The 22,465-nt window shown below is 37.1% G+C and overlaps 1 long non-coding RNA gene across 2 annotated transcripts in view; it reads right to left on the minus strand.

The window, feature by feature from the left end:
- The window catches only part of LOC118171794, a 63,590-nt gene that overhangs the window by 18,304 nt on the left and 22,821 nt on the right, over positions 1–22,465 (minus strand). The window contains exon 3 of one of the 2 annotated variants that reach the window (XR_004753396.1): positions 21,448–22,121. The exons of the other annotated variant lie outside the window; for it this stretch is intronic. This is a non-coding gene — a long non-coding RNA (uncharacterized LOC118171794). Of the gene's footprint in view, positions 1–21,447; positions 22,122–22,465 lie in introns of those variants that run through there. 2 annotated transcript variants of the gene reach the window in all.

A 22,465-nucleotide genomic window follows, 5' to 3' on the forward strand; every position in this document is an offset into this window, starting at 1 on the left:
AAAAAAAAAAAAAAAAAAAAAAAAAAAAAAAAAAACAGACGAGAGGTAGTGGTAGGTGTATGCTTGGGAGCTTGCTGGACAGAAAGGAAGCCTGCAAGTTCTACGACATACACTTGGTCTGCATTATAAGACAAAAGATTTTTACAATACGTGAATAGATTACCTGATACCTGAATAATAGATTAACTGATACCTGAAAAGATTTTTACAATACCTGAATACCTGTAACAACTGAATAGCTGAATAACTGAGTCCTCCAGGTGTACCAAGCCCCTGCTGAGCAGCACACTGTGTTCCCTAACACACTTGCAAGTACAAATCCAACAACCATAGGCAGATGATAGCCTAGAAGATAGGAAGCAGCAAGATCCTGGTGGCAAAAGTCACTAACAAATGCTGTCCCACCTCACAGGCCAAAAAATCCCTTCATCAGCAATGGTCTCTAATGGGAAGTCTCTCTCTCCCTCCTGTGTTGTCTCAGCTGAACTGAGGACCTACCCGAGCTTTCATTATTTTGTCTTTTAATCTGCCTGAGAGAGCATAATACATAAAAATGAACCAATTAAAATTTAATTGTATTTGGTAAAGTCTGGTTCATCCAATCTAGATGAACTAAACAGAGTACTGCAGGAACAGTACCTGATGTAGAATAAATATCCTGCCTTGATTTATGCTGAAGAAAAACAAGTGTTATAACAAAACAAAAAGATGAAGTTCCCGCCTACTTTTCTGCCATTCGTTCATCTTTTTCAACTGCTTGTTTGCTACCATTTTGTTTTGCCGGATAATGATCTTTCACAGTATAGAAAGTGTCACAGAAGAACACGTTTCTTATGGGCCCAGTGATTTTTACAAAACATGGATAAGAGGAATGACTAAAGAATGTTCTTACCAGGAGGGTAAGCAGCAGGAAGCTGTGCTTAGGAAGTCTCCTGTGCACTGCATTAACTGCTCTGATCAGAACAAGTGTTGTTTTCTCTTGGGGTGAAACTGGCAGAACAGATGATGCAGAGACGTTTTCTGGCTCCTACTTAGGAAGGTTTCAACTGTAGCACAGTGAAGCAGCTGTAGTGGGCTATGGTCTATCCACTTACTTAAGTGACAGCTAAATCACTTAATAGCCAAATTTCCTGTAAAAGTTGAAGTACCAATGAAATGCTACTGCAGGCACCCACACAACAATTAACCCCTCATTGTGCTTTGGTGTTGTGTAGTGTCAGAATTTTGAAGTATTCCAGATGTGTAGAACCAGCAGGCTTTTCATATGAATGGGAAAATCTGGCCAGCATTAGGATCCATGCATTTTGGCAGACTACTTGAGGTCTTCTGGCTTTATGGTTTTGTAGTTATATTAATATATCTGCTAAACATTTTATCTGTCTTTCACACTAAATCACAGTACTTCGGGTAGTTTAACCTCCAGCTCACCCATAAATATACCTGATAAATCTTCAGCAATCTAGCCAATGATACCAGAAAAAAACTGTTTGCATAAGGCTACATAGAAAGGAAAATATTGCAGAATGTAGTACAGTTCAACGCAGCCTGATTGTCATACTGTGACCAGGCAGCTGTGTTTTACATGTACAATCATTTCCACCCAGACATTATCCATATCCTATATCTATACACTAGCAACCTGGAAAGGCTCTTTTCTTCTTGGAGACTTACCTTTTCAAAAAAGAACTGAGTTTGTGCTGAAAGTGTATTTTTTTTTTCTCACTGCTAGTACAGTTTTTAAAATAGCAATAATAATAATTAAAAGTGGTCAATATTAAAAAAAAAAAAAAAAAAAAAAGTCCTCGACTCCTAAGGGAAGCAGCATGCAAGCTACAGAAGGTATCTTGTTGACCTCAAATTCTGTTTTAATGGTTTTTTATTTATAATCACACTGTGTAAATCAATGATTTACACTTTCTGTGTGTTATTCCTAGACTGCCTCTCTCTTGCTTTCCCATATTGCACGGAACAGAAAATAAACACGTTTCAAGTTCTTCAGGATTCCAGTTTCACTGGCAGTGAAATCAGTGTGATTTTATAAACACAAATCTGACAGTTTTCCACCATTCCCAGTTTTAAGGATCTGGGATAAATATATAGTTGAAGGGCATTATCATTAATGGCACAGTCTCGCTTACAACCTCACAGCAATGCTGGGACATCTAATCTGCTAAAGGCGCAGATTGAAACACTTTATAATAATCCAATGAGAACAGAATTATTTGTCAATAAAATGAGTAATACAACATGTGCTCCTTGTAAAGCACATCAACGTCACTGTACTCATTTATACCTTAGAAGACAAAAGGAAAACCTAACTGTAATTTTACATGGTTAAACATTAATACCTTTGCTAATCCCAGGGACACTGGTGATTTACAGTTTAACAACTCTAGGTCAAAAATATTTTTATCTAACACAGGCTGATAACTTTCAGTGTGTGCAAATGACTACATCAGCCCCTTTCAGATCAGAAGGAAAGTTTTGCCACTAACAGTCTTCCAATTATTTTTACCACAAATGAAGAAATGCCTTTCCCCTCCCCCCGTTTTATAACATGCATACACTTCTCAGTGTTCAGGTGGATCTTTGCATTTAGGTCCTTGCAACAGGGAGACAAATTCTAAAACTGACCTTTTGGGCAGGCTCAAATGCTCCTTAAGCACAAGAGAGAAAATTTCATACAGATATTATTACCTATATGGGAAAAAAAAAAAAAAAAAAAAAAAGGAACTGCAATCAAAGTGCAGAATAAGTAACGCATTAGGGCCTTGAAACTATCAAAGACTAGGTACACATATGTCAGAATACCAAGAACTACATCCTCAATTGCAGAAACAGAATTAATCTCTATGGGAAGTCACAAAATGGAGAAAGAAAACTTAGGAGAAAACTCTGTAAAACTCTTTACTTAGAAGAAAACTCTGTGATTGGCTTGCTGAAGAACCTTAGCTCTCTAATCTTCAAAACTGCAAAGCTTTAGTACTACATTCCAAATTATGTTGTTTCCTCACAAAGGTATTTTTCTTATTAGCTTTTCTTCATGACATGAGTGGACCACATGCTAAGAAAAAGAAATGACAGAATATGCTAATTTATAAGAGCTAACACTTAGAGGGTTATTCAGCAACTCAACATATTTTGCTTGTGTACCACAGTGGATTTTTTCTAGCATATGAAGTCCCCATACTATGCATTCTACATGGCTTTGCAGAACCATGCTTCCACAAGAATGTTTTACTGTAACCATAAATAAGTATTTGTAGAATACCAGAGATAAATGATGTTGGCTGTAACTCAGTTAATAACAGCTACCTCCAATGTTCTAAATAAAATATATTTATGGCCACACAGGAACCTTATAATACACAGTATACACAGAAGCACAGACATCAAAAACTGATTAAACAAATGATGTTTCATTTGCATGTGAACATAATAAACATCCTCGAATTACTAAATTTGTATGCACCTTACATCCCTCTCTAGCTCCTCAGCAGCACTTAAGTCTCTGCATTCATAGGAGAATTCTAGCATTTCCTGACTCTTCAGCACTTTGCTTATCCTCACGATTTTTCTTCTCCCATACTTACCCCATCTTATTTACTAGTATTCCTATACCTATTCTCACTCCTGTCTCTTTGGTATAACACAATCTCTGTTACCAGGCTTTAAGTTTGTCTAAAGCCCTAGCTACAACACGTATTAACTTTCTTTATTTTAGGATTAGTGAAGCCAGAAGCTTGCTTTCCATCAAAAATAGGTTCACTCACAGATTACAAATAGTTAATGAAGTTGAGATAAGGATTATATACTTTTACAGGTGTCAGTACAATGTGCAACACCATCATTAGCAAAGGTGTTCAAATATAGGTGTACAAAGTACTGTACACAAGCACCTTACTAGGTCCAAATGTTAACACTTAATTTCTGAGTTAAAATGTAATAATTACAATGTTTAGCTAACGTATGTGGTTACAACTTTATAAGCTATATTTAAATACAATCCTAGTCATACGAGATATGAATTTCCTTTCAATATTTGCTATTCATGGATGTTTATTTTAAGCCAGAACTACGTCTCTGAGATTCAGCAATCTGAAAACAAAATACCCCTACTCATTCCATGTGACTTGTACTTCATACAGGATCTCTGCCCTGAAGCCATCCAATCTTATTCATATATTCACCTCTGATTCTTCCACTCACTAAAACCCATTCAGCTATCCGTCAATGATCTTACTGCTATGCTGAAAAGCAACTCTGCCTGGGAAAGATTTCACTTTTTCTCTACACCTAGATATCACATTTTTCTTCTCCACATACACCTTCTACTTAATTTACCCCATTTACAACTCATATAGTTGTTATACTTCATACTTTTATAGCCCTCTGTTCAGGAAACTTCTAGTTAATTCAGGAAGCTATCCTGGAGCTAGAGCCAGAGCCAAAGAACAGCTGATAGAGTTCTGATTCCCTATAACCTTATAAGCTTTCAACAGAGTATCAAAGGACTTCATGTACCTTGCAAAAAGAGTAATGCTACTCACTTGTAGTTGATGTTCTACGGTCATGTTTGCACAGGGAAGTTAAATGACTTTAAAGATTGGTGTAAATGTGATGGGAGATTGCTATCCTGAATAGACTCCTTATGCAAACACACATTCTGAAAAGAAAATGTTTCATACTGAGATGAGCAAACAGATGTTAATAAAAAACAGATATTCTGGAATTGCTTCCTTCATATTCAAGTTCAAGTGAGCATCCCCAGAAGCCAGTACAGATCTTAGGTTTCTTGTCAAGTTCCTCATATTTTCTAGCTGACTTATTTTTACTCAGAATCCTCTAGCTGCAGTAAATGCCAGCATTTTGGAGTAGCAGGCTACATTAAACATCGCTACAGCAGCTAATGCCACGCACTGACAGTACGCAGCTTCCCATCACTTTTTCTCCCGCTACACTGCCAGCATGAGGGGTGCTGTGCCAGAGGTGCTGTGTCTCTCCCTCTGCCTGCTTGCTCTTTCAGCACCCACTCAACAATGCCAGTGGGGCTTCTTTGTAGACCTACTGAAATCTGGATCAGAAGATTTCTCTTAGTTAAAAGAGGCCTACAAAAGGGAGAGCAGGAACAAGTAAGCACAGACAGCAGAGGGCAGAAACCTCTTGTGAAGCAGCAGCCAGAAAGGAGTGTTCTACCAAGGATCTGCCATCTCTGGGCCTCTCTTATGTCCTCTCCAAATCTCACTGAAATCAGTTAATTTCTTATCAGACTTAAGAGCACAGCTATCTTTATTTTGCTTTATACACACAGAGTTCACATTTAACTATACAAATGTCTTTCATGAGGTTTTTCCATCCAGAGCCACAGAGCAATGAAGCTTTAAACACCAGTGTGCACTTAAATGTCAGCCAGTGCTTAGCACTACAGGAGGTGTCCTTTCCCAAATTAGAGGTGGAGAGAGAACTTCTGAAAACAAAGAAGTAAGGGTGCAAGATCGCTGAGCCACTGGCAAGCAGGCACCACAGCCCCAGCAGTGTCTACTAGCCCTAGCTCCTGCACACGGGAACCTGGAGGCACATTCCCTTCCAGCAGTGTGCTCGAAGCTGGCTTTTGCAGATGCATTGCGGGTGAAAAATTGTGCATAGAAAAAAGAAAAGTGTCTTGGGTCTTGACTTTTGACTACTAGTTATGTTTCAAAGCTAGAATGATTTTTTAATCCTTCTTGAATTTTTTGCATTATTTGCTTTTCAGAAATCCATTCATCTAAGTTGCTCGAGTGAGGTTGTATTTCCACAGCTTCAAACTTTATTATTATTATTTATTTATTTTTTAATGCACCCTGCTACTGTCACGTTCTCTGATCTCTGGTTATTTCAAAGGCTTAAGTAAATTACATTTTTTTTCTGCTAAGTTTCCTAATATTTCCTCTTTTCCTTCCAACTGCTCTTTGCATGCACCCATCTACTCTGTTCAATATGAAGATGACTAACAGGCTGAGGCATGAATTTGATGCATGTTGCCTAGATACAATTAAACTAACAGTCTCTGAGAAATTACTTCAAACAACGTAGGGCCTGAGGGTTTACCATAAAAAAAAAAAATAATAAATAAATAAATAAATAAATAAAATGCTACAAGTTCTCCATATTTGTATGTGTGTTTTCCTGTTATTTCCAAACAGATGTCTATTTATGGTGTGTAATCTGGGATCTGTGTTACCAGTAGAAGGCCAGAGATGTGAAAAAGATATAGAATTACACGAGAACCCATCAGGGTCAAAATTATGGCTAGGACCTGAGAACGATCCAAGGAGAGCTAACTAGCTCTTTGGATAAACAGACTTACTAACCAAAGAAGGATGGCTCATTCTCATTGTTTCCATCTCTTATATCCCACAGAAAAAAGCTAACACAGGACTGAGGCTTTTCCCAAAATTGCAGCCCTTCAGAAGCACCGTGACGCGCTGCTGAGAGCTGCAACTGGGACAAGGAAAGGAAACCGCCTCCAGATGCAATGTGATAAACACATGCTTTATAAGCATTCATGTACAACAAACATACAAGCTGGACAGATTTTCAGATTCACTTTTTGCACAAATGCCAAACTGACATCAGGCAAAAGCAAATCTGTGTTTACCAATGTAATCAGGAGACCACATAGCAATATCCTCATGAAATACATACCAAGCAAGGAATCACTTACTTCATCTTAAAAAAAAAAAAAAAAAAATCGGGATTTTTAAACAGCAGTAAGTAAACATTTTATCTCCAGATTTCAGCATAGAGTTCTAAGATGACATTGAGAAAAAACACACACTCCTCCATCAATAAGGCTTGGAGACAGCTCTGGTTTGGCAAAACCAACACAACAGAATTGTTTCCTGTTCTTGGAATCACACCATGGAAATTAAATTATTCAAAAGAAAGTAATATTGCCTTAAACCTTACATCAACATTGAAGTTTGTCTGTTCACATCAATTTGTGGCAATTCTGACTGAAGAATAATATCTTCTGAAGAATAGAATAATATAAATTGTGGATTTGATTGGATCCACAAAAGACTTGTCTCTTCTTATCCATCCAGGGAAAAGCAGAGTCCATAAAATTGTACTTCTTTAGTGGTACTAGATGGACTCTGATAGGAAGAGCATTTAATATTTTACTCATTAATCACAGCACAGAATAAAATTCCAGCCAATAAGATGCCATGTAACCTATTCAAGAAAGAACTAAGGAGAGCCTTTCCTTCTGAAAAACAAAGCTTAGGTGAACTACCATACAGTCTCAGAGAAAACAAAGGTTAGGTAAAGAAAGTATAATGTAATCTCAGAGCAAAGCAATTTGGCAAACAAGTTCCCAGAAATCTCACCCCTTATTTCAGTCCACATACTGGAAACATGCTTCAAGTATATTTTCAGTATCAGCTGAACTAATCTTTTGCACAACAGGGGAGTATTTTCTACACAGAAATAGGAAAAGCACATTGTATCTCTACATACAAGCTCCTCCCTGAACCTAGCAAAGGCAAGTGGCACTGACACAAAGGCTTGTTTGCTCTGCTCGTCTGTTTGCAGTTGGCAGTGGAAACTTGTCTGCAGTTTTCCAGAGCCCTTGCACAGCATGTTAGAGAGGTTACAAGCCCTTGGTGGGCCCACCGGGACAGTGTTATGGAGCTCAGCTGCATGAGGAACAAAGCTGCTCTGCCCCTACATGCTGTCCTTCAGGACTGAGCAAGAAGGAGCTGTTCCATCAAAGCTAATGGCTGTAAACCCCTTCACGTCACGCTCATCTGCAGAGATGAAGAAGGGAAAGGCCACAGCATGCCCTTCACTCAGAACCTGCTCCCTTTGTATTTTTAACAGCTCTTAGCTACAACTGTCAACAAATCTTTCCAAGCCTCTCCTGGTCTTATTTTCAGGCACACGAGGGGAATCCCCTCACAATGACAGCCTTCTCTTTTCACATGTTTAGTCTGGGGACCCAGAAGCAGCCCATGTTTTCCCTCATTGGCCTGGGGACAGGGGGAAGACGTTTTAAAAAAGCACTAGCTCTACATTTCACTGTTAGGAGACCCAGAGAGAGCCTGACGCAAACATAGGCAACCAAAGTGTCTTAGAAATCAAATCCAGAACTCCGGACATAGAGAAACAGCTACATCTCTTCATGAGGGTATGGTGGATTATCCCTGCCTCCTGTTAAGCAGACGTAAATTGGAAATATTCTGGGGATGTTTCAGAACAATACAAAAAATCACCACTTTTAAGGAGAAAAAAATATATACTCTTAAGGTTTTTAAAAGCATTTATAAATCCTCATCTCCACCTCTTATCTCACAATGACAGAAAAAGCATCGTTCCTGAAAAGATGTTTGTTTTGAGGGCTGACAGAAGGTGATAGCAAAGAAGCAAACAGGAAGATCAACACAATTAATTTGTTAAGTGCTACTAAGCAATTAATGATAATTTGGAAAATGGAAAAGTTTATATTCAAAACTGTAAAACCTTAACAAGAAACCCATATACTCTTAAGCTATAAGTATTTATGAACTTTTGCTAAAACTTGCTAAAGACTACAAAATGTTTCTTCTTAAAAGGATTTTTGAGGAATATGGAGCGCTATATGAGGAATCACAGAATCAAAGAATCACAGAATCATAGAACTGTAGAGGTTGGAAGGGACCTCGAAAGATCATCGGGTCCAACCGCGTCAACACTAAGGTGTTGACTTTTTAATTTTGTATAGCATTTTCTTTAAAATATACTGGTTTTTCTATTTTAAAGTCCTATCACTTTACCTTGCAGATTTTTTTATTATTATTTTCTAATTCCACTTTGATTTTTATTACATTTTGTATTTATGTTTGTTCTTCTCCATTAGTCACAGTGGTTTTTATCACACAACTGACAAGAAAATTAAAAGTAAACTTGCAAAAAATAAAAAAATAAAAAATAAAAAATAAAAAGTTAAAAGTAAACTTGCAAAACAAGTTACTGGAAAAAGGTAGAAAAATTCTGAAACAAAAGTTTTAAAAGTTCTGAAGTGGATCTTTTGGATTCTCACTGTCGTGCTGAACTATAAAAATATTTCTTTTCATCCTAGTTTATTTTCATATCAGTTTGCAGAATAGCCAAGAATCATTCCGTATCTCTTCCTCCAGACACCACAATATCTAATTACATTTCCAGATCAGCCCTATTTAAAATATCTCCTCTAGATATAGTCAGATTAATTTCTCACAGTTTTAAAACAATGAGGTAATCTGGTTTCCAGCAGCCAAGTCATTTTATGTGGTGCATGGTTATCATTTTACTTAAATAATTCTAACATTTTATTAACTCACAGGCCACTGCCAAAAAAAATAATAAATAAATAAATAACTACTGTGATACAGATTAGCTTTGAGTGTATTTTTGGCTGTAAGCTGAAGCTCCTCTAAAAAGAAAGTGTACAAATATCAAAATGTCTGTGCATGCAAACACACACACAGATAGATTTCCATAGAGCTTCTATTTTAATGTGTGAAAGCTGAATTTGAATTAACCAAAGCTCAACAGCTCAAGTCCAAGCAGAGGGTAGCATACAGCATTGGTTTGCATCTTTTGCACCAGCACTTTGTTGATTAGGTATAAAAGACCTAAATAGCTTTCAGATGCTACAGTTCAAGCAGTACAGAATTCTGAGAAATATATCTCCAGTTATGGTTTTCACATTTTTCCTGTATCATCCAGGATTTTTTGTACATTTGGGACAAAGGGGTGGTGGTCAGGGCCTTATTAGTCTTTCTGGATAAAAACTACATAGCTGGGAAGCAGATACAGTTAAATACCTGTGTTCAGCTTTCAATCCCAATTGAGTTATCATGTAGTACTCCAGAAAGCGCTATACAGTTAAACTTGATGTTACATAAAAGCCCTGGAGTTTCAGAATTTTCAAAGAAACATGGCTGAGGTCAAATTACAGCTGGTTTTCCTCCCTCAAATGTAGACATTTTAGTTGTTCTCTAAAGCTAATTCCTTTCTAACTGAATGCAATTTATGCAATTGATTCTATCAGATCATTCATTTCCCTGTTTACCTGTAAGCACAATCTTGTATCAACTTTATTTTTAATTAGTGAACTCCAAAACTGTTTAGAGTTACTGCTACAATGCAAGTAGTCCACACTCCCCTCCCTTCCAGTCACTTCAGAAGATTTTCCTTTTGAACAACAAATAAATACAAATAACAGTTTCTGCTTCACAAATGCCACTCCTATGGAAATAAACTAAATCACAAAACAATTAACAATATGTTAATGAACTAATCCAGAAGTTTAATAGAGATGAAAAAAGCATTTCTAGCAGTTATAACTGAGTGCATTATTTTAAACACAGGCTTCCTGCAGCTAAATACATCGCATAAACAATAAATTTCAGTTTGATTGCAAAAATGGATTTTTATTTGCAACAGTTTGCACATTGAGCAATAGGCAGAGGCGACAAACACGTAACATCCTGCAGTGGATAACATGGTAATTTTATCTTGTGAAAAAAATGCATGGCTACCATACACATTTTTGGCAAGTGACCACCACACCTCATATTAAGAGGGAAAAAGGCAAGATCTTAGCAGAATATTTAGCAGTCTCATACTGAAGTTAATGAAGTTGCCTAGTTTCAGCAGAGCCTCAGCTTATGTCAAGCAATACAGGGAGGTCTAAAGTTATGAGATAAAAATATGTCTGATATAACAAGAAACAGTTTATAACTGTTAACCAAGTTGCTAGTATGAATCTCAATTTTGAAATACACATTTTACTTCTCTCCCATTTGCTGGGTTGAAAGCTATAAATTATTTACAAGGAGAAATATTACCCTAAGGAAAGTTATGTCAGAAATAACCAAAACTGTTTTATAAGTGTATTTTCATCATCCCAGAATTCTTTCAATAGGATCTAATATTAAAACTCAAAAAATATTACCAAGAGAAGAAATGTTTCAGCTTCAGAAAATGACTACCTTGATTACTTTTTTGATCTATCTACTACTGTTTCTCATCACTCCTTCATCCTCTATGAATCCCAGAAACAACCAGCAACAGTGTGCACAGCACACAGGGTGACTCTGGGTGACATCTAGCTGGGGAGGTTTATGTGCTTGGAATTCAGAAAAGAAATTAAATTCACCTTTTCTTAAGTGGAAGCTTCCCACACTGTTGCAATACGCTGACTTCATGTGACACACATAGGAAAAGGACTTGAGTAACATGTGGGGCTTATTCCTGGGTACCAAACAATGCCTAATAGAGACATCAGTTTTCCTCACTCTCCAAATAACTTTGTTTTCTTGCTAGAGACAAAACAATTTCAGCCATTAATCTAATTTCTGTTGTTCATTAATAGATGCAATCCCATCTAAAACTCTTTACAAATGCCTTTCTTAATCTAGCCAACTCATTTAGCTGGCACTGACCTATTCTGTTTTTCTATTGTTCAGATGCTCATCAAAAGCAATGTATAATTGACTGCATAGTCTTATTTGCATGTCTTCCCATCTGTCCTTGTCAAGCAAACTTTGTTTTATTATTTACTACTGGGAAATTAACCTTCTGTGCTCTTGAAAGTGATTCAGTCACCTACACAAGGTAATTTATTGTTCTATAGAATTTATCAGATGCCTCTTTGCAAAGGAGGGCCCTATTATTAGCGCATAATAAGGGAGGAGAACAAGCACACGGGCTGTCCCACTTCCCAGCAGGAACAGTCGAGGACTACATAACAGTCTGTGAATTTTTCAGATCCAGGAACTTCCGAAATGGCAAAGGGAAGAGATAACACACCTTTCCTGCTCAGCTGTGCAAGACAAATAAAGGGATTTAAAAAATAAAATCCTTCAAATGAACAGAACTAGGTGTGTTATATGCTCCTGGTTTGTGATTTTTCATAGCTAATATAGATTTGTTTTAGTCGTGTTATATAGTTTAATCTGCCACTAGAGTAATTTTCTAATTCAGACTAAGAAAAAAATATTTTATAGCACAGAAAATGTAACTTCACAGTGTTATGAAGTAATTCCTGGAACAATAGCCCATTTTACCAGGTTAATAGGTACTAAAATGCACCTCCTGTCTATACACACATTGAATAGGTAAACTCCCATGACTACTAACATTTAAGACATACTAAAATCAGATATAAAAATGAAAAGGAAATTCATATTGTTTTGTAACTACGCAGCAAGTAGAATTTGCCCATTTTAGATCATGTACACCAGTTGCAGTCATAATCCCAACTCTGTTACCTCTGTACACATCCAAGAGAACAGAGACATGCATACACACACATAAGCAGAGCATTATATTTCCTACAAAGGAAGAAGCAAGTTCCTTAGTGTGAGACACAATGCACTATTTTCCTCTGAGCAACATCCAAGGTATAAATTCTGCAACTGCTTTTATAAGTAGAATGCAAAGCAGCTTAGCTTTGCCTAAGTGTGTGTTGTTTTTTGTTTGTTTTTTTTTTGTTTGTTTTGTTTTGTTTTTAATGGAAATTGAATTACTTATCTCCGTTTGCAAGATATTTCTATAAACCAATCACAAGGAGTTAATTCAACTTTAAATTAATTTTTCCCAAAAAACAGGACATTGAGGTGCATTCACTTTGCACTGAAGTGAAAGCTAAATTTTGTTACTGCCTCTCAAGTGCTACTACAGAGAAAACCAGAAGTTTTCTCATTTGCTTTGCACAGCAAAGCTATCTCCATCCATCTGCGTAAACATCGTTTGAAAAATTTATTACCTGCTTCAGCTGAGCAAAACACTCACATAAAATGTGTTTGTACAAACAACCCTCACCCCCCCCAACAGCAGTAATACACACTTTTCTGCTATAAATTAAAACAAAGTTTGTCATGATACTGGAGCTGACTAGCATTTCTTTTGATTGATATTGGAGTTTCGATCACACTCCCTAGCAGTATGGCTCTAGTACCAATCAAGAGGTTTGAACATATAAAAGGAAAGTTATAAACGTATACAGGCATTAATAGGAAACAGAGTCTATATACACGCACACATACATATGTATACACACATACACACACACAGACAGAGTTTGACTCTCCTGGGAGAAGTCCTCAGGTCTCACAATACAGCCTGAGAGTACCCTCGGTATTCAAATGCCAAATGCAGGTTTTCCTCATCAACTGAAATTATAGAGCACTTTGGCCAATCATAACTCCTTTCTTAACAGCACAGGAGAGCTTGGTGTTATAACTTGTTCTCATAGTTCTGGAGTGGGATACAAGCTTGAAAGGGGCTTACCTTGAAACCTCATGATGAGAGCCAGTTATTTGGCCACATGTTTTGAAGTGATACTGGGCTGCTTTTTCTCCTTCCATTCCTGAAAGAGCACAGAAAGAGGAAGAAAGCACAGGTGGGATAGCTCCAGTACTTCATAGCCCAGAGGAACCCTGTATGAGGAGGGCTACTACTGTACAATAGCACAGAAGAACCCAGGTTACCAGTGTATTTTTTGACAAACATTTCCAATTTTCTAAAAGTTCAAATTTAAACCTAGCTGAGTGTTTCTTGGCTTTCAGTGTATATTGACAACATGTGGTGTATGAAATAAGCAAAATGAAATACAAATCAATGTAGACATATTAGACCAGTATGCCTTCTACTTTTATGAACACACAGCTCCCATAGACTTCTGTAGGAGTCCTGTGTGAGCAGTGCCTAAACAAAGACTTCGCAATCTACCTTTATGTGGTTGTGTACATCACAACTTATAAATATGCTGTATAAACATAAAATATACTCAGAAAGACTACAACTGTCCAGAAAAAAAAAAAAAAAAAAAAGTTATAATTTCTATTCATTTCTTTAAACTGCAGTATTACTTGCATACTGGCCTAACATTTCAGAAATTCAATTAAAATCTTTTCTATTGTTACTAGATTTTTTCTATTGTTCCTAGATTTAGTAAACCTCCTTCTTTGGAATGCTGGCTATTGCAAATGGAAGCATTTCAGGAGTACTTAAGACCCCTGAGCACAATTTAAAATAAAAGCATCCTACCAGCAGTGCTACCCAGGCAGCAGTCCGAGCCCCAGCAGCATCTTGCAGTTCTTTGCTGAGACTATGCAAAACAGTTCAAATTCAAACCTGATTTATTTAATCCAGATCATTCCCGTCTCTACAGCATTGGTGTGTGGTTTCATAATGTGCCTTTGCATTGATCTGTGTTGCTCCCCTGTGCCCACCTCGGTAACGTGGCTGGCAGTTGCCTCCTGGTTGAAAGGTCCCTGGGAGCTCTCTGGCTCTGTGCACAGGGTGCTCCCATGTGCTATCACAATGCAAGTAGTAAATCATAACTGATAATCCAGCTCTGCAACAGCTGCCCCCCCGGAACAATTAGCAGCTTGTAAACTTGAAGCACAGCTCTAAAACTAGTAGTTTATGCCAAATCCAGTATGAAACAGTTTGGGGATTACATTTGTAGACTGTTAGCAAGCTTCACATTGCCAGAATATACGAAAGCTAAAAATCACGAAAGAGATAAATTCCACAGGATGCTGCTCTAATCAAGGGCGTTTACATAACTGTGACCTACTTGTGAATATATGAGACATGGAATTATTTAATCAAAATGAAATTTAAGTGTTTGAAAGGAAATTGAGGCTTTATTATCTGCAGGTAATTGTTCAGTTGAAGTGTTCTCCTTCACTATCTGGGGGAACTGAGGTATGATTCATGAACACATTCTGCTGTCAGTGCCACTACCACAGACACAAGTTAACTGCTGAAATCTCAGAACAATTTTTATTTTAATCCCACTTAACTACAATATCTTCTGTCACTGTGAAACATGAATTATCCAATCAGAATCAATCACAAAATAGAGAATGTATTGAAATTGAAATCAGACTTCAAAATTTCCATGCCGCATACATGTTTTCCTCATGTTAAAGGTGACAGAACTTCAGCAAAGTCCAATAGGAAGATAAGGAAAATTAGGCCCTGCATGTATCATAAATGAACGGATTGAGGAAAGATGCGCTTTTTATTTAGCTTTGTGTCACTGGCAGCACAGGGTGAAGAAACAGCTGAAAGTACGGAAAAAAAGGAAAGAAGGAAGGAAAAAAAAAGTCAAGAGAAGTGTCCAACAGACACCTGATATGCCTGTCAGAGAAACATATCTGTTTTACCTGAAACCATCAATGCAAGTATATGGAGTAACTGGGTATCTAGACATGAGACTCACCACTGGAATGACTTCTGATGGTTAGGAATGCTCTCTCAGCCCATTAGACATATTTCAGCAGCCTACACAGCATCTGAATGTAAGCCACCACATTTACACCTGCTCTAGCTGCATCTGCAAAGCTCCATTTGCTTCAGTAGTTGCAAAATGCAGCCAAACGATCAACCTTGCACAATACGGCTCAGTGACATTTGACTGGTGCCATACAACAAACGGTGTCATTCTGCTTCCCCACAGACTGGAACCCAACATTAAATTCACTTAGAAAGAACTTATTGCCAGTGGATGTCTAGAAGTAAATTGGGAAAGAATGCATCCCCTGCCTCCTTACAGAATAAGGTTTGTTTGCAGAGGATTTTCAGGGACTATATTCATTCAGATTCCACCAAAATACCACAGGTCTTCCCAAATTTTAAATTCCACACTTGTCTGAAATTCACTGATTGATTTGTCAGAAAGTGTAGGGTTCCAATTTCTGTAGTCCCACCAAGTAGCTTTTTCTGCCAGGAATAGCTAGCCTATCCAGTTTCAGCCATATTTCATTTCCATATATTTCTGTGCCTTTTTTTCTTTTTTTTTTTTTTTTTTTGGTCAGCATTATTTTTCATCAAAAATCCTTCATCATTTGCTCACATACTTGATTTAGGTTTGACTTTGACTCTGAAGTAATCATTGGCCTCCTTTCACAGTCCATTATGTTAAACCAAAGCTGCAGGAACAGGTTTATGTCAGTCTCAGAGTGGTTCATAGACATTAAATATTTAATAAGTTTTCCTTTTAGCTGCTGAGTGACTCTTAAATAGCTTTTTCTTCCCCTCTAAAAATCACCATCTGACAGATAAAATTGCAAAAATTCATTGGAATATGAAAATATTGGTTTCTTTTGCACTCAATTGCTATCCTCTTTTGACAGCACTGAAGTGACAAATAAAAGGGAAGAAATGAAGCACCTGAACTCTGGTATCACAAACATAGATGTTAGATCCAGTGAACTATGTGGATCAGGTCAAGTGTACCCTGTCTTTGCTGCCCCTGGAGAGAATGCATGGCATATCGACAGCTGTTAGGGCAGAGGTTTCCAAATGTAGCAGTATGACCTACATTTAAGTTGCATATATCCTTTACATTTTCAGTAAAGTAGTAACCTGAAATTAACATTTCAAATGCAAAATATAATGCAAAAGTGTGGTGCTGCTCAACCTTCCCTGTCAAAAATAATCATCGTTTCCCATTCTCTACATCACCACAGAATATACATAGAACAGTTTTTTATCTGCCAGCATTTTCAGATTTCTGCCATCTTGCTACATCGAGCATCACAGTGACAAAGTGGAACTGCTGACAATGTAAGTATAAACAAACATCTCAGGAAAAAACAATATGAGCACAAAGATCTAAACTCAGGTCTTGGTGTAGGAAAAGGGAAACATACAGGAATAGGAAAAAATTGACGGTGCAGAGAGCAGAGACTGACTTTCATTCCCCATGTTACCCATGCAGCACTGAAAGATCACACACTGGACAGACAACACCCTCTGTGTTAAGGTACTTTGTAGCATAAAGCAAACAAAAGCACTTCATGGGCCAGCTGCTCAACTTCCTTGGCTACTGGTAGGACCAGAAGCCTAGCAAATAAGAGGCACTACAAAGTTAGTCAGGAAACAGCCTGTTCTCATCTTCGTCCTGCATTTAGGTGCTGAGTCTATCTAGGAAGAATTATGTTTATGTTGCTGTCAGTGAAAAATTACCTGACTGCCTATCAAAGTGTAAAGATCTAATGTGATTTCAAGATGACATTCAATATTTCCCTTTCAAACATCCCCTTCCCTCTCTATCCTAATTATTCTGAGTGTTCACAGTGACTCAAGCATTTCTTCTCTGGATCCTTGCATGTCCAGGAACTGTGGGAACACTTCCTGAGCAAGCTAGTTGCTTCTACTACATCAGGCCTGACAGCCAAGGCCAGTCTCCATGATAGCCTCAGACAGGTGTGGGAGCACAAGCTGAAAGTTACTGATGCAACATGTAAGTAAAAGGGAACACGATGGTAAAGTCAAAGACATTGAAAATCCTTAAACCCCTCAAAAAGCAGCTAGTTAGTTATTGTAAGAAGCCAAAGCTGAAAACAAATTGAAAGCAGCTACAAGTGTTAGCAACATAATAATACAAATCAATATTCATTGTACTGAACACTTTTTCTAAGAAACTTCACAGTAACATTAGAGCTCCATGCTTGTATATGGCATGTGTCGAGCTGGGGCTGTTCATCATTCAAACGTTCACATTCACACAGTATTCTGTGAAAATCTTAGGGAGGCCAGAGAAAACAGAATAATGAAAAATTGCTAACCAGAAAGTTTAACAAAGGATTGGCAGCTAAGCAAAGAGTGAAAAAAAAAATCAGGTGAGTGAAAGCAGTTCAAGCACCACCTTGGGGATCTGGGCTATTTTGTTACGTGATTTCTGTGACACATCACAAGTGAGCAATGCTTCAAAAGAAAACAGGACACTGGGTCAGATCCCGATTATAGTGAAGAACACTGGCTGCACCCCCAGAAGTAAAATACTGAGGTGAAATATGCTCCAAGTCTTTTATCTGTTTCAAGTTCTCCCAGTACAAATGGTACCAGCAGGCCACAGTCCAAATAACACGCTATTGCCGCGGTGTGGGTGGACAAGTATTCAGTCAAACCTCTCAACCCCAGGCACAAGCAGAGCTGCACTGCACCGTTGAGAGCCTGATCCACTTGCTCAGAACCACTTGTTAGATGCAGAGCTGTATAAATGGGCTCTAGCACAGATCCTATCTACTGGAAGGAAACGTTACTCACATCACAGATGGAAAAATATTCTGCCACCCGTCTGGAAAGCATGTCTCAAACGTGTGCAGACTCAGTGTTTTAAGCACTTCTATGAAGGAGGAATAACGTGCTTCCTCAGCACAGTGATACTTCAGAAAACTAAACAAAAATTGATACTCCATCACTGCAGTAAATTCTCCTATGCAGCTACAGTTAAATGCCAGAATGTGTAAAGTCTCTGGGTATTTATTAAACGGTGTGTTTGACAGAACTTGGTTTCTTTATATGCTTGATTATCAGAATTTTGCAAATGTAAATAGGAGCAAAATTTATCAACTTTCATCCCCTTGAAAAAGTTAGCACTGAATTCATGCAATATGAAAGAGCTGGAAACAAAAAATTACAGTAGTAGTGAAGCTAAAGGTTAAAATTCTACAGAACAGTTGAAGTAACCTTGTCAGTAGCAAGAACATGCATAATGAGACACTGGACAAAGCAAGCATCTGTCCCATCAGTGTGAGAACTCATTATCAATATAAATGTACATATGCTGTTGCAACATGGGTACCAATTCAAGGGTCATCAAAAGAAGCTAAAGAACAGAGTTTATTTAAAAAGCAAATTTGAAACATCTTTAGCAAAGTGATATATTACTTTATCATCAGATAATCAAAGTTTTATTTTATATACATATATCTATTTAAGGATTCAAATAAATAACATCTTCCCTTAGCTTACAGGAGAAAAGATAGATGTCTCCAATTTTCTGTCCTTCAAACTCAAAATAGGTTTCTCAGACTTTCAATTCCCTCTATGTAATGAGCACCAGTCTGTAATTAGGAACTTTTTTTTTTTTTTTTCTTGCCAACCCATTTAGACATTCAGATCTGCTGAGTTAACTTTGGTTATGCCTGATAAATGAAACATATCTGCCCCAGCTCAGAATCACAGCAGGATGTTGGAGTAATCTTTGGGATGCCTGCACAGGCCACATTGTAAATGAGCTGGTGTTACACTGGTCATTAAGTAAGACAGTTTTGAAGGAAATAAGTTAAGCAATTTTGGGGAAAAATGTTACTCTAGTTTTATGGTCTACTCACATGCATAAAATAATTAATGTTTTCCTGAAACGGGGTCAGAAAGCTCTGAATGTTGCAGGATTTGTAGGATTTGTGCAGAAAATATAAAATGGGGACTATAAAGGGAATGGGGAGGGGAGAGGAGACTGCTTTTTTGTGATGTTCATAACTTTTTTTTTTTTTTTTTTTTAATATCCAGTGTTTTAGACTGCTCAATTAATTCTATTGGCAATTTACACTTCAATTTAAATTTTTTTTTTTTTTTTTTTTCCTTGAGATACAAAGTATTAATTTATTAAAGCTGTTCAGGCATGTTGAGACAGTGTTAGGAAACAGAGTTGAGACATAGAAAGACACCAAGGGCTATAAGAAGAGCTTCTATGGCTCCATTAGTAATAAAAGGCTGACCTCATAGCTGACCCTGCTTGGACTGGAGATTGGACTGAGAGTCCTTCCAATGTGAATTATCCCATGATCTTAATAGTAGTTTTAATACTGAATATTGCATCTACTCTACCTATATTGCATATACTTTAGTTATATTAGTATTAGTACATTGGTAACTTCGTTATATTAACTTATGTGAGGCTGAATTATACAGAAAAAACACATGTGCAATACAGTAATGAAGTAAAAAATATGCATGATTGAGAAACTGGTTTTATGGGAACATACAAAACCACAAGTTCAAAAATTGCTTTTCATAAATATTCTCTAGTATTTGCCTAAACTTCACCATAGCTACAATCTTTGCACTCATTTATATTCCATGAACACCCTAGTGATTGAATTCATCCAATATTCATTTGCCATTTTTGCATACATTCACAGTGACAGTTACAAACACAGAAATCCATTTAGGTCTGTTATAGTCCCATAAACTGGTGTAAATTTACACCATGTTTCAGAAGGTTCACTGTCCCTGAAGACCAGTCAAAAAACATTTCAATGCACAAAGTAAATTTTTTGTCCTACAGTATTTTGTGGTAAAAGTAACATTATTGCATCTGCATTTTATTCCAAGTCAGTGGCCAGATACAAACCACAAAAAAAAAAACCACAATTTTCCTGCAAAGTACCTAACTTCATCCAAAATATAAAGTTAGGGGAATAAAAAAATGAAATGAAGTAAATTTAAAATAAATTTAAAAACCACAACCTTTGCTTGCTCCTCTACCCTTAGCCTGTCATGTGTTTTTTCCACTCATAGTTACCTTGTGCTCTTCCCCCAACATACCAATATTTTAGAATGGGAATTATTACATGGCAGTAATTAGTTTCTGCTTTTCTCCACTTAATGTTTTAAGTCATGTAGAAACTTCCAGTTTGCAGTTATTTTGTCATCATTTCTTTCCGCTAAAATATATTTTACGTGAAAATTTTCAAAATGCTCATTATAACCTGGCAAGAACTTTTAAAAATACAAATAGCCTCACTAGCTGTAGACATAGGAAAGTCAACACCCATGGGTAGAAACTGTAATATATATATAAGTAAAATATGTTATCAGAGATACAGTCAGCTGTCAGAAATGAAAATTCCTGATTATTATTGCCTGTTGTCTGAAAGCCACACTGGCACATGTGCCAGTAGTTCCATTTTGTTCTTTCTGGACCATCCCACTGGAGTTTTTCTTAAGTTCAAAGAATTCATTTCAATAAAGCTTAATTTAAAATTAAGCGTCGACTTTTATAAAAATGTATTGTCTTTCTTTCATGAAAAAAAAAAAGAAAGAAAAAAGAAAAAAAAAAAAGTATGTTTCAGCTATTTTAAATGCAGGAGGCTTGGTTCCTTACATAAAAGCTTTTAGAAAATCCAAGGCCCATAATCAGTGTCAAATATTCTCATGAGATCAGGTCCCAGAAGACATTAAAGTGGCAAAGCATTTTACCACGATTCAGCAAAGAACATGTTAACATTTTAAAATACTTTTTAAAATAAAAATTAAAAAAAAGATTTCCAAATAAGAAGTGAGTCTTGCATTTCCTAAAAACTGAAACATCGGAGTTTAATTTCTCAGGAATGCACTAGAGACTTTAAATATGGGATTCTTAAGTTAATCAGTACTAGAATAGTCTAGTTTACTTCAAGCAGACAAGTTTTTATGATAAATTTACAGACAGTTGGCTTTTCCTTCCACAGAAACTCTCGAGACATGGCTATGGATATGTGAAATAACAAACATGATTAGCTACACACAAAGCAGCTGCACGGGCATTTGCATACCAACTCTAGCAAACAAGTTCTGTTTGTAAATTTTACAAGCTGTCAATGACTACTGTGAAGCACAAAACTTATTTTCTTAAGACTTCTTGTTATTTTTGACCAGAAAGTATTTTTTCCTCTAAGGTCTTTATGCCACCAAAGTCACTAGCTGGTCTTCTAGTGCAGACTGTGCACTACTATATCAGGCAGAGCCCAGACTTAATGGTGTTCACAGAAGGGAGAATTGAGAATTCAGCATCCTTGGCTAGCATGAAATACAGCACGCTCTTCATTTGATTTACAGGCTACAGCTCAGACAGTTAAAAAAGGAAACATAACACAAATACACACATTCCTATTGTGCAGCACATGGAAAAGGAAGCTACAACTTGAGCACAAACTGATAATCACTAGTTTTCAGTATCTGGTATTCCCCTGACAATGTCTTTGTTTTACTTCCAGTATATTCTGAGGCTTTCAAACAGGAAAGGAAAAACCTATGGCCAACTCTTCATAAATATATCAATTGCCTTCAGTCTGATAGGTCTGTTCTTCTAAATGTCATTAAACATATTGCAGGACCTCATCAGACCTTGCTTTATTTGCCAGTGTTTACCGAACTGCCAAAAGCTTTCCAGCAATGCATGTTCTCTTTTGGCTCTAAACAAGAAATTCCACAGCGTTACCAATTTCCATTGTCTCAGGGGTACAGGGAAGAGTACCATGCTTCCTGACAGCACAGGTACACCCCACAATCTAGTTCCCTTGCTCAGCACTGGTATCCCATTCAGACTATGGGAAAGAATAAAAAAAATAATAATAACACCCCACAGTAGCATCTGAATTGTTTTGCTGAAGAGATTTTTATCTTGGATTTCACATCAAATTTTCAGTGTTACTACCTTTTTCACTGCTCTAGACTACTGACTCTACAAAAAAAGAGAGGCTTGCTTCAGGATGAAAACCTAACTTCCAGTCTGCTGTCAAACTGGGAAATGCAAAAGGCTGGCCAGACCCATACACAAATAAATGGCCTTGGCAATTTGGAACTGACATGCCTAATAGATCTGGGGCCTTCAAAGCCATTCTACTAAAAATCTTTAATAAATAATTATCAGTATCAGTAAAGACCGTTA

Source organism: Oxyura jamaicensis, chromosome 9 (genome assembly GCF_011077185.1).
Source record: "Oxyura jamaicensis isolate SHBP4307 breed ruddy duck chromosome 9, BPBGC_Ojam_1.0, whole genome shotgun sequence".
In the NCBI taxonomy this organism is placed as follows: domain Eukaryota; kingdom Metazoa; phylum Chordata; class Aves; order Anseriformes; family Anatidae; genus Oxyura; species Oxyura jamaicensis.